Below are 10,000 nucleotides of genomic sequence, written 5' to 3'. Positions count from 1 at the left end.
GGCTCCCTTGGCCTTCCGGGCGCCTTGGACACTGTCTTGGGAAGACCATGGGCACAAGGCCATGGCATATGGTGGGGAATGGACCACGGTTGCCAAGGCTAGGCATATAGAGAGGAATCGCATTTTTGCCCGGATAGGCACCGGAATGCTTGGCCTTGGCTTGCCATAGCAGGGCATTGCTGGGTTGGGCTCCCTTGGCCTTCCGGGGGCCTTGGACGCTGTCTTGGGAAGACCATGGGCACAAGGCCATGGCATATAGTGAGGAATGGACCACGGTTGGCAAGGCTAGGCATATAGAGAGGAATGGACCACGGTTGCCAAGGTTGCGCAAGTTTTGGGCATTTTTTGCCCGGATATGCCCAAGTATGCCCCGATAGGCCCGTTACGCCCCGGTATGAACGCGTATGCCCGGATAGACTCGGTATGCCTTGGGATACATGCGTATGCCCCGATAGGCTTGGTACGCCCCGATATGCGCACGTGTGCCCCAGTAGGGCTCGGTATGCCCCGGTATGTACGCGTGTGCCCCGATAGGCCCGGTATGCCCCGATATGCACACGTGTGCCCCAATAGGGGTCGGTATGCCCCGGTAGGTACGCGTGTGCCCCGTAATGCACGTTTCGCAGATCTCCCCGCATGTCCCGCCCCTATATGTAATACTTACTTACTTACTTTCTTTCTTTCTTGCTTGCTTGCTTGCTTGCAATGGTTGGGAGTGCCCGGCATGCCCCGCTGCAGAGACCAAGGGCGCAATGACTTGGCACCGCGGATGCCGGGACTCCGGCACTTCCCGTGGCACTGATGGTTGGTTCCAAAGACAAAAGGCCGTGCAAGGCCACCGCACCGCGGATGATTTTGCTCGTGCTGGCGCCGTTGTGTGGCCAAAGAACATGCGCGAATGCTCGTGTCGGAAGGGTTGGTGTCCTGGCCCCGCGGGTGTCACGAATGCTCGGTTGCGAAGACCATGGGACCAGAGCCATGGCACGTCGGATGATGGCTCCAGCTGGCGCCCCGGCACTTTCTGTGGCATTGATGCTCGGTTTCAAAGACAAACGTGCGCAGTGCCAGGGGACCGCGGATGACTGCTCGTGCTGGCCCCGTTGGGCGGCATTGATGGTCGGTTGCAAAGAAAATGCGCGATTGCTCGTGTCGGGGCCCGGCAAGCCAAGGCCAAGCGAGCCATGGCACGTCGGATGATGGCTCCAGCTGGCGCCCCGGCACTTTCTGTGGCATTGATGCTCGGTTTCAAAGACAAACGTGCGCAGGGCCAGGGGACCGCGGATGACTGCTCGTGCTGGCCCCGTTGGGCGGCATTGATGGTCGGTTGCAAAGAAAATGCGCGATTGCTCGTGTCGGGGCCTGGCAAGCCAAGGCCAAGCGAGCCATGGCAACGCGGATGATGGCTCGCTAGTGCTGGCGCCGTGCACAGTGGCCTCGCACACTCGCCCTGCACGCTTCCCTTGCACGCAGCCTTGCACACTAGCCTCGCATGCGAGCCTTGCACCCTAGCCATGCAAACTAGCCTTGCACGGTAGCCATGCACACAAGCCGTGCACATTAGCCATGCGCACAAGCCCCGCACACTAGCCTTGCGCACAACCCTTGCACACAAGCCATGCACTCGAGCAATGCACACAAGCCTTGCACTCAAGCAATGCACACAAGCCCTGGACACTAGCCTTGCACACGGGCCTGGCACACAAGCCTTGGGCACTAGCCTTGCGCACTAGCGTTCCACATGAGCCTTGCACACTAGCCTTGGACACTAGCCTTGCACACAGGCCTTGCACACTAGGCATGCTTGGGCGAGCTGATCCCGCATCAAGTCGACGGGTCTAGGCATTCTTGGGCGCAGATCCCGCATCGTCTCGTCGCGTCTGGGCGCAAACACGTCGCGTCTCGTTGCGTCTTCAGAAGTCGTCGCTAACAGCACCTTTGGTTGCCACTGGTGGTTAGGCTGGTTGGTTGCGCAAACCCTATAGGAGGGTGGCATGCTGGTGGGCGTTTTTGCCCGGATAGGCACTAGAATGTGCAGATTTTGGGCGTTTTTGCCTGGATAGGCTAAGGAATGGGCATGCTTTGGGCGTTTTTGCCCGGATAGGCACCGGAATGCTTGGCCTTGGCTTGTCCTAGCAAGGCATTGCTGGGTTGGGCTCCCTTGGCCTTTTGGGCGCCTTGGACGATGTCTTGCGAAGACCATGGGCACAAGGCCATGGCATATGGTGAGGAAAGGACCACGGTTGCCAAGGTTAGGCACCGGAATGCTTGGCCTTGGCTTGCCAAAGCAGGGCATTGCTGGGTTGGGCTCCCTTGGCCTTCCGGGCGCCTTGGACACTGTCTTGGGAAGACCATGGGCACAAGGCCATGGCATATGGTGGGGAATGGACCACGGTTGCCAAGGCTAGGCATATAGAGAGGAATTGCATTTTTGCCCGGATAGGCACCGGAATGCTTGGCCTTGGCTTGCCATAGCAGGGCATTGCTGGGTTGGGCTCCCTTGGCCTTCCGGGGGCCTTGGACGCTGTCTTGGGAAGACCATGGGCACAAGGCCATGGCATATAGTGAGGAATGGACCACGGTTGGCAAGGCTAGGCATATAGAGAGGAATGGACCACGGTTGCCAAGGTTGCGCAAGTTTTGGGCATTTTTTGCCCGGATATGCCCAAGTATGCCCCGATAGGCCCGTTACGCCCCGGTATGAACGCGTATGCCCGGATAGACTCGGTATGCCTTGGGATACATGCGTATGCCCCGATAGGCTTGGTACGCCCCGATATGCGCACGTGTGCCCCAGTAGGGCTCGGTATGCCCCGGTATGTACGCGTGTGCCCCGATAGGCCCGGTATGCCCCGATATGCACACGTGTGCCCCAATAGGGGTCGGTATGCCCCGGTAGGTACGCGTGTGCCCCGTAATGCACGTTTCGCAGATCTCCCCGCATGTCCCGCCCCTATATGTAATACTTACTTACTTACTTACTTTCTTTCTTGCTTGCTTGCTTGCTTGCAATGGTTGGGAGTGCCCGGCATGCCCCGCTGCAGAGACCAAGGGCGCAATGACTTGGCACCGCGGATGCCGGGACTCCGGCACTTCCCGTGGCACTGATGGTTGGTTCCAAAGACAAAAGGCCGTGCAAGGCCACCGCACCGCGGATGATTTTGCTCGTGCTGGCGCCGTTGTGTGGCCAAAGAACATGCGCGAATGCTCGTGTCGGAAGGGTTGGTGTCCTGGCCCCGCGGGTGTCACGAATGCTCGGTTGCGAAGACCATGGGACCAGAGCCATGGCACGTCGGATGATGGCTCCAGCTGGCGCCCCGGCACTTTCTGTGGCATTGATGCTCGGTTTCAAAGACAAACGTGCGCAGGGCCAGGGGACCGCGGATGACTGCTCGTGCTGGCCCCGTTGGGCAGCATTGATGGTCGGTTGCAAAGAAAATGCGCGATTGCTCGTGTCGGGGCCCGGCAAGCCAAGGCCAAGCGAGCCATGGCACGTCGGATGATGGCTCCAGCTGGCGCCCCGGCACTTTCTGTGGCATTGATGCTCGGTTTCAAAGACAAACGTGCGCAGGGCCAGGGGACCGCGGATGACTGCTCGTGCTGGCCCCGTTGGGCGGCATTGATGGTCGGTTGCAAAGAAAATGCGCGATTGCTCGTGTCGGGGCCTGGCAAGCCAAGGCCAAGCGAGCCATGGCAACGCGGATGATGGCTCGCTAGTGCTGGCGCCGTGCACAGTGGCCTCGCACACTCGCCCTGCACGCTTCCCTTGCACGCAGCCTTGCACACTAGCCTCGCATGCGAGCCTTGCACCCTAGCCATGCAAACTAGCCTTGCACGGTAGCCATGCACACAAGCCGTGCACATTAGCCATGCGCACAAGCCCCGCACACTAGCCTTGCGCACAACCCTTGCACACAAGCCATGCACTCGAGCAATGCACACAAGCCTTGCACTCAAGCAATGCACACAAGCCCTGGACACTAGCCTTGCACACGGGCCTGGCACACAAGCCTTGGGCACTAGCCTTGCGCACTAGCGTTCCACATGAGCCTTGCACACTAGCCTTGGACACTAGCCTTGCACACAGGCCTTGCACACTAGGCATGCTTGGGCGAGCTGATCCCGCATCAAGTCGACGGGTCTAGGCATTCTTGGGCGCAGATCCCGCATCGTCTCGTCGCGTCTGGGCGCAAACACGTCGCGTCTCGTTGCGTCTTCAGAAGTCGTCGCTAACAGCACCTTTGGTTGCCACTGGTGGTTAGGCTGGTTGGTTGCGCAAACCCTATAGGAGGGTGGCATGCTGGTGGGCGTTTTTGCCCGGATAGGCACTAGAATGTGCAGATTTTGGGCGTTTTTGCCTGGATAGGCTAAGGAATGGGCATGCTTTGGGCGTTTTTGCCCGGATAGGCACCGGAATGCTTGGCCTTGGCTTGTCCTAGCAAGGCATTGCTGGGTTGGGCTCCCTTGGCCTTTTGGGCGCCTTGGACGATGTCTTGCGAAGACCATGGGCACAAGGCCATGGCATATGGTGAGGAAAGGACCACGGTTGCCAAGGTTAGGCACCGGAATGCTTGGCCTTGGCTTGCCAAAGCAGGGCATTGCTGGGTTGGGCTCCCTTGGCCTTCCGGGCGCCTTGGACACTGTCTTGGGAAGACCATGGGCACAAGGCCATGGCATATGGTGGGGAATGGACCACGGTTGCCAAGGCTAGGCATATAGAGAGGAATTGCATTTTTGCCCGGATAGGCACCGGAATGCTTGGCCTTGGCTTGCCATAGCAGGGCATTGCTGGGTTGGGCTCCCTTGGCCTTCCGGGGGCCTTGGACGCTGTCTTGGGAAGACCATGGGCACAAGGCCATGGCATATAGTGAGGAATGGACCACGGTTGGCAAGGCTAGGCATATAGAGAGGAATGGACCACGGTTGCCAAGGTTGCGCAAGTTTTGGGCATTTTTTGCCCGGATATGCCCAAGTATGCCCCGATAGGCCCGTTACGCCCCGGTATGAACGCGTATGCCCGGATAGACTCGGTATGCCTTGGGATACATGCGTATGCCCCGATATGCGCACGTGTGCCCCAGTAGGGCTCGGTATGCCCCGGTATGTACGCGTGTGCCCCGATAGGCCCGGTATGCCCCGATATGCACACGTGTGCCCCAATAGGGGTCGGTATGCCCCGGTAGGTACGCGTGTGCCCCGTAATGCACGTTTCGCAGATCTCCCCGCATGTCCCGCCCCTATATGTAATACTTACTTACTTACTTACTTTCTTTCTTGCTTGCTTGCTTGCTTGCAATGGTTGGGAGTGCCCGGCATGCCCCGCTGCAGAGACCAAGGGCGCAATGACTTGGCACCGCGGATGCCGGGACTCCGGCACTTCCCGTGGCACTGATGGTTGGTTCCAAAGACAAAAGGCCGTGCAAGGCCACCGCACCGCGGATGATTTTGCTCGTGCTGGCGCCGTTGTGTGGCCAAAGAACATGCGCGAATGCTCGTGTCGGAAGGGTTGGTGTCCTGGCCCCGCGGGTGTCACGAATGCTCGGTTGCGAAGACCATGGGACCAGAGCCATGGCACGTCGGATGATGGCTCCAGCTGGCGCCCCGGCACTTTCTGTGGCATTGATGCACGGTTTCAAAGACAAACGTGCGCAGTGCCAGGGGACCGCGGATGACTGCTCGTGCTGGCCCCGTTGGGCGGCATTGATGGTCGGTTGCAAAGAAAATGCGCGATTGCTCGTGTCGGGGCCCGGCAAGCCAAGGCCAAGCGAGCCATGGCACGTCGGATGATGGCTCCAGCTGGCGCCCCGGCACTTTCTGTGGCATTGATGCTCGGTTTCAAAGACAAACGTGCGCAGGGCCAGGGGACCGCGGATGACTGCTCGTGCTGGCCCCGTTGGGCGGCATTGATGGTCGGTTGCAAAGAAAATGCGCGATTGCTCGTGTCGGGGCCTGGCAAGCCAAGGCCAAGCGAGCCATGGCAACGCGGATGATGGCTCGCTAGTGCTGGCGCCGTGCACAGTGGCCTCGCACACTCGCCCTGCACGCTTCCCTTGCACGCAGCCTTGCACACTAGCCTCGCATGCGAGCCTTGCACCCTAGCCATGCAAACTAGCCTTGCACGGTAGCCATGCACACAAGCCGTGCACATTAGCCATGCGCACAAGCCCCGCACACTAGCCTTGCGCACAACCCTTGCACACAAGCCATGCACTCGAGCAATGCACACAAGCCTTGCACTCAAGCAATGCACACAAGCCCTGGACACTAGCCTTGCACACGGGCCTGGCACACAAGCCTTGGGCACTAGCCTTGCGCACTAGCGTTCCACATGAGCCTTGCACACTAGCCTTGGACACTAGCCTTGCACACAGGCCTTGCACACTAGGCATGCTTGGGCGAGCTGATCCCGCATCAAGTCGACGGGTCTAGGCATTCTTGGGCGCAGATCCCGCATCGTCTCGTCGCGTCTGGGCGCAAACACGTCGCGTCTCGTTGCGTCTTCAGAAGTCGTCGCTAACAGCACCTTTGGTTGCCACTGGTGGTTAGGCTGGTTGGTTGCGCAAACCCTATAGGAGGGTGGCATGCTGGTGGGCGTTTTTGCCCGGATAGGCACTAGAATGTGCAGATTTTGGGCGTTTTTGCCTGGATAGGCTAAGGAATGGGCATGCTTTGGGCGTTTTTGCCCGGATAGGCACCGGAATGCTTGGCCTTGGCTTGTCCTAGCAAGGCATTGCTGGGTTGGGCTCCCTTGGCCTTTTGGGCGCCTTGGACGATGTCTTGCGAAGACCATGGGCACAAGGCCATGGCGTATGGTGAGGAAAGGACCACGGTTGCCAAGGTTAGGCACCGGAATGCTTGGCCTTGGCTTGCCAAAGCAGGGCATTGCTGGGTTGGGCTCCCTTGGCCTTCCGGGCGCCTTGGACACTGTCTTGGGAAGACCATGGGCACAAGGCCATGGCATATGGTGGGGAATGGACCACGGTTGCCAAGGCTAGGCATATAGAGAGGAATTGCATTTTTGCCCGGATAGGCACCGGAATGCTTGGCCTTGGCTTGCCATAGCAGGGCATTGCTGGGTTGGGCTCCCTTGGCCTTCCGGGGGCCTTGGACGCTGTCTTGGGAAGACCATGGGCACAAGGCCATGGCATATAGTGAGGAATGGACCACAGTTGGCAAGGCTAGGCATATAGAGAGGAATGGACCACGGTTGCCAAGGTTGCGCAAGTTTTGGGCATTTTTTGCCCGGATATGCCCAAGTATGCCCCGATAGGCCCGTTACGCCCCGGTATGAACGCGTATGCCCGGATAGACTCGGTATGCCTTGGGATACATGCGTATGCCCCGATATGCGCACGTGTGCCCCAGTAGGGCTCGGTATGCCCCGGTATGTACGCGTGTGCCCCGATAGGCCCGGTATGCCCCGATATGCACACGTGTGCCCCAATAGGGGTCGGTATGCCCCGGTAGGTACGCGTGTGCCCCGTAATGCACGTTTCGCAGATCTCCCCGCATGTCCCGCCCCTATATGTAATACTTACTTACTTACTTACTTTCTTTCTTGCTTGCTTGCTTGCTTGCTTGCTTGCAATGGTTGGGAGTGCCCGGCATGCCCCGCTGCAGAGACCAAGGGCGCAATGACTTGGCACCGCGGATGCCGGGACTCCGGCACTTCCCGTGGCACTGATGGTTGGTTCCAAAGACAAAAGGCCGTGCAAGGCCACCGCACCGCGGATGATTTTGCTCGTGCTGGCGCCGTTGTGTGGCCAAAGAACATGCGCGAATGCTCGTGTCGGAAGGGTTGGTGTCCTGGCCCCGCGGGTGTCACGAATGCTCGGTTGCGAAGACCATGGGACCAGAGCCATGGCACGTCGGATGATGGCTCCAGCTGGCGCCCCGGCACTTTCTGTGGCATTGATGCTCGGTTTCAAAGACAAACGTGCGCAGGGCCAGGGGACCGCGGATGACTGCTCGTGCTGGCCCCGTTGGGCAGCATTGATGGTCGGTTGCAAAGAAAATGCGCGATTGCTCGTGTCGGGGCCCGGCAAGCCAAGGCCAAGCGAGCCATGGCACGTCGGATGATGGCTCCAGCTGGCGCCCCGGCACTTTCTGTGGCATTGATGCTCGGTTTCAAAGACAAACGTGCGCAGGGCCAGGGGACCGCGGATGACTGCTCGTGCTGGCCCCGTTGGGCGGCATTGATGGTCGGTTGCAAAGAAAATGCGCGATTGCTCGTGTCGGGGCCTGGCAAGCCAAGGCCAAGCGAGCCATGGCAACGCGGATGATGGCTCGCTAGTGCTGGCGCCGTGCACAGTGGCCTCGCACACTCGCCCTGCACGCTTCCCTTGCACGCAGCCTTGCACACTAGCCTCGCATGCGAGCCTTGCACCCTAGCCATGCAAACTAGCCTTGCACGGTAGCCATGCACACAAGCCGTGCACATTAGCCATGCGCACAAGCCCCGCACACTAGCCTTGCGCACAACCCTTGCACACAAGCCATGCACTCGAGCAATGCACACAAGCCTTGCACTCAAGCAATGCACACAAGCCCTGGACACTAGCCTTGCACACGGGCCTGGCACACAAGCCTTGGGCACTAGCCTTGCGCACTAGCGTTCCACATGAGCCTTGCACACTAGCCTTGGACACTAGCCTTGCACACAGGCCTTGCACACTAGGCATGCTTGGGCGAGCTGATCCCGCATCAAGTCGACGGGTCTAGGCATTCTTGGGCGCAGATCCCGCATCGTCTCGTCGCGTCTGGGCGCAAACACGTCGCGTCTCGTTGCGTCTTCAGAAGTCGTCGCTAACAGCACCTTTGGTTGCCACTGGTGGTTAGGCTGGTTGGTTGCGCAAACCCTATAGGAGGGTGGCATGCTGGTGGGCGTTTTTGCCCGGATAGGCACTAGAATGTGCAGATTTTGGGCGTTTTTGCCTGGATAGGCTAAGGAATGGGCATGCTTTGGGCGTTTTTGCCCGGATAGGCACCGGAATGCTTGGCCTTGGCTTGTCCTAGCAAGGCATTGCTGGGTTGGGCTCCCTTGGCCTTTTGGGCGCCTTGGACGATGTCTTGCGAAGACCATGGGCACAAGGCCATGGCATATGGTGAGGAAAGGACCACGGTTGCCAAGGTTAGGCACCGGAATGCTTGGCCTTGGCTTGCCAAAGCAGGGCATTGCTGGGTTGGGCTCCCTTGGCCTTCCGGGCGCCTTGGACACTGTCTTGGGAAGACCATGGGCACAAGGCCATGGCATATGGTGGGGAATGGACCACGGTTGCCAAGGCTAGGCATATAGAGAGGAATTGCATTTTTGCCCGGATAGGCACCGGAATGCTTGGCCTTGGCTTGCCATAGCAGGGCATTGCTGGGTTGGGCTCCCTTGGCCTTCCGGGGGCCTTGGACGCTGTCTTGGGAAGACCATGGGCACAAGGCCATGGCATATAGTGAGGAATGGACCACGGTTGGCAAGGCTAGGCATATAGAGAGGAATGGACCACGGTTGCCAAGGTTGCGCAAGTTTTGGGCATTTTTTGCCCGGATATGCCCAAGTATGCCCCGATAGGCCCGTTACGCCCCGGTATGAACGCGTATGCCCGGATAGACTCGGTATGCCTTGGGATACATGCGTATGCCCCGATAGGCTTGGTACGCCCCGATATGCGCACGTGTGCCCCAGTAGGGCTCGGTATGCCCCGGTATGTACGCGTGTGCCCCGATAGGCCCGGTATGCCCCGATATGCACACGTGTGCCCCAATAGGGGTCGGTATGCCCCGGTAGGTACGCGTGTGCCCCGTAATGCACGTTTCGCAGATCTCCCCGCATGTCCCGCCCCTATATGTAATACTTACTTACTTACTTACTTTCTTTCTTGCTTGCTTGCTTGCTTGCAATGGTTGGGAGTGCCCGGCATGCCCCGCTGCAGAGACCAAGGGCGCAATGACTTGGCACCGCGGATGCCGGGACTCCGGCACTTCCCGTGGCACTGATGGTTGGTTCCAAAGA

The sequence above is a fragment of the Tasmannia lanceolata genome, unplaced genomic scaffold (assembly GCF_043159265.1).
Source record: "Tasmannia lanceolata isolate RefF3 unplaced genomic scaffold, GAP_Taslan_0.1 ptg000064l, whole genome shotgun sequence".
Taxonomy (NCBI): Eukaryota; Viridiplantae; Streptophyta; class Magnoliopsida; order Canellales; family Winteraceae; genus Tasmannia; species Tasmannia lanceolata.
The sequence above is the reverse complement of the archived record's forward strand: the minus strand, read 5'-3'. Positions refer to the sequence as shown.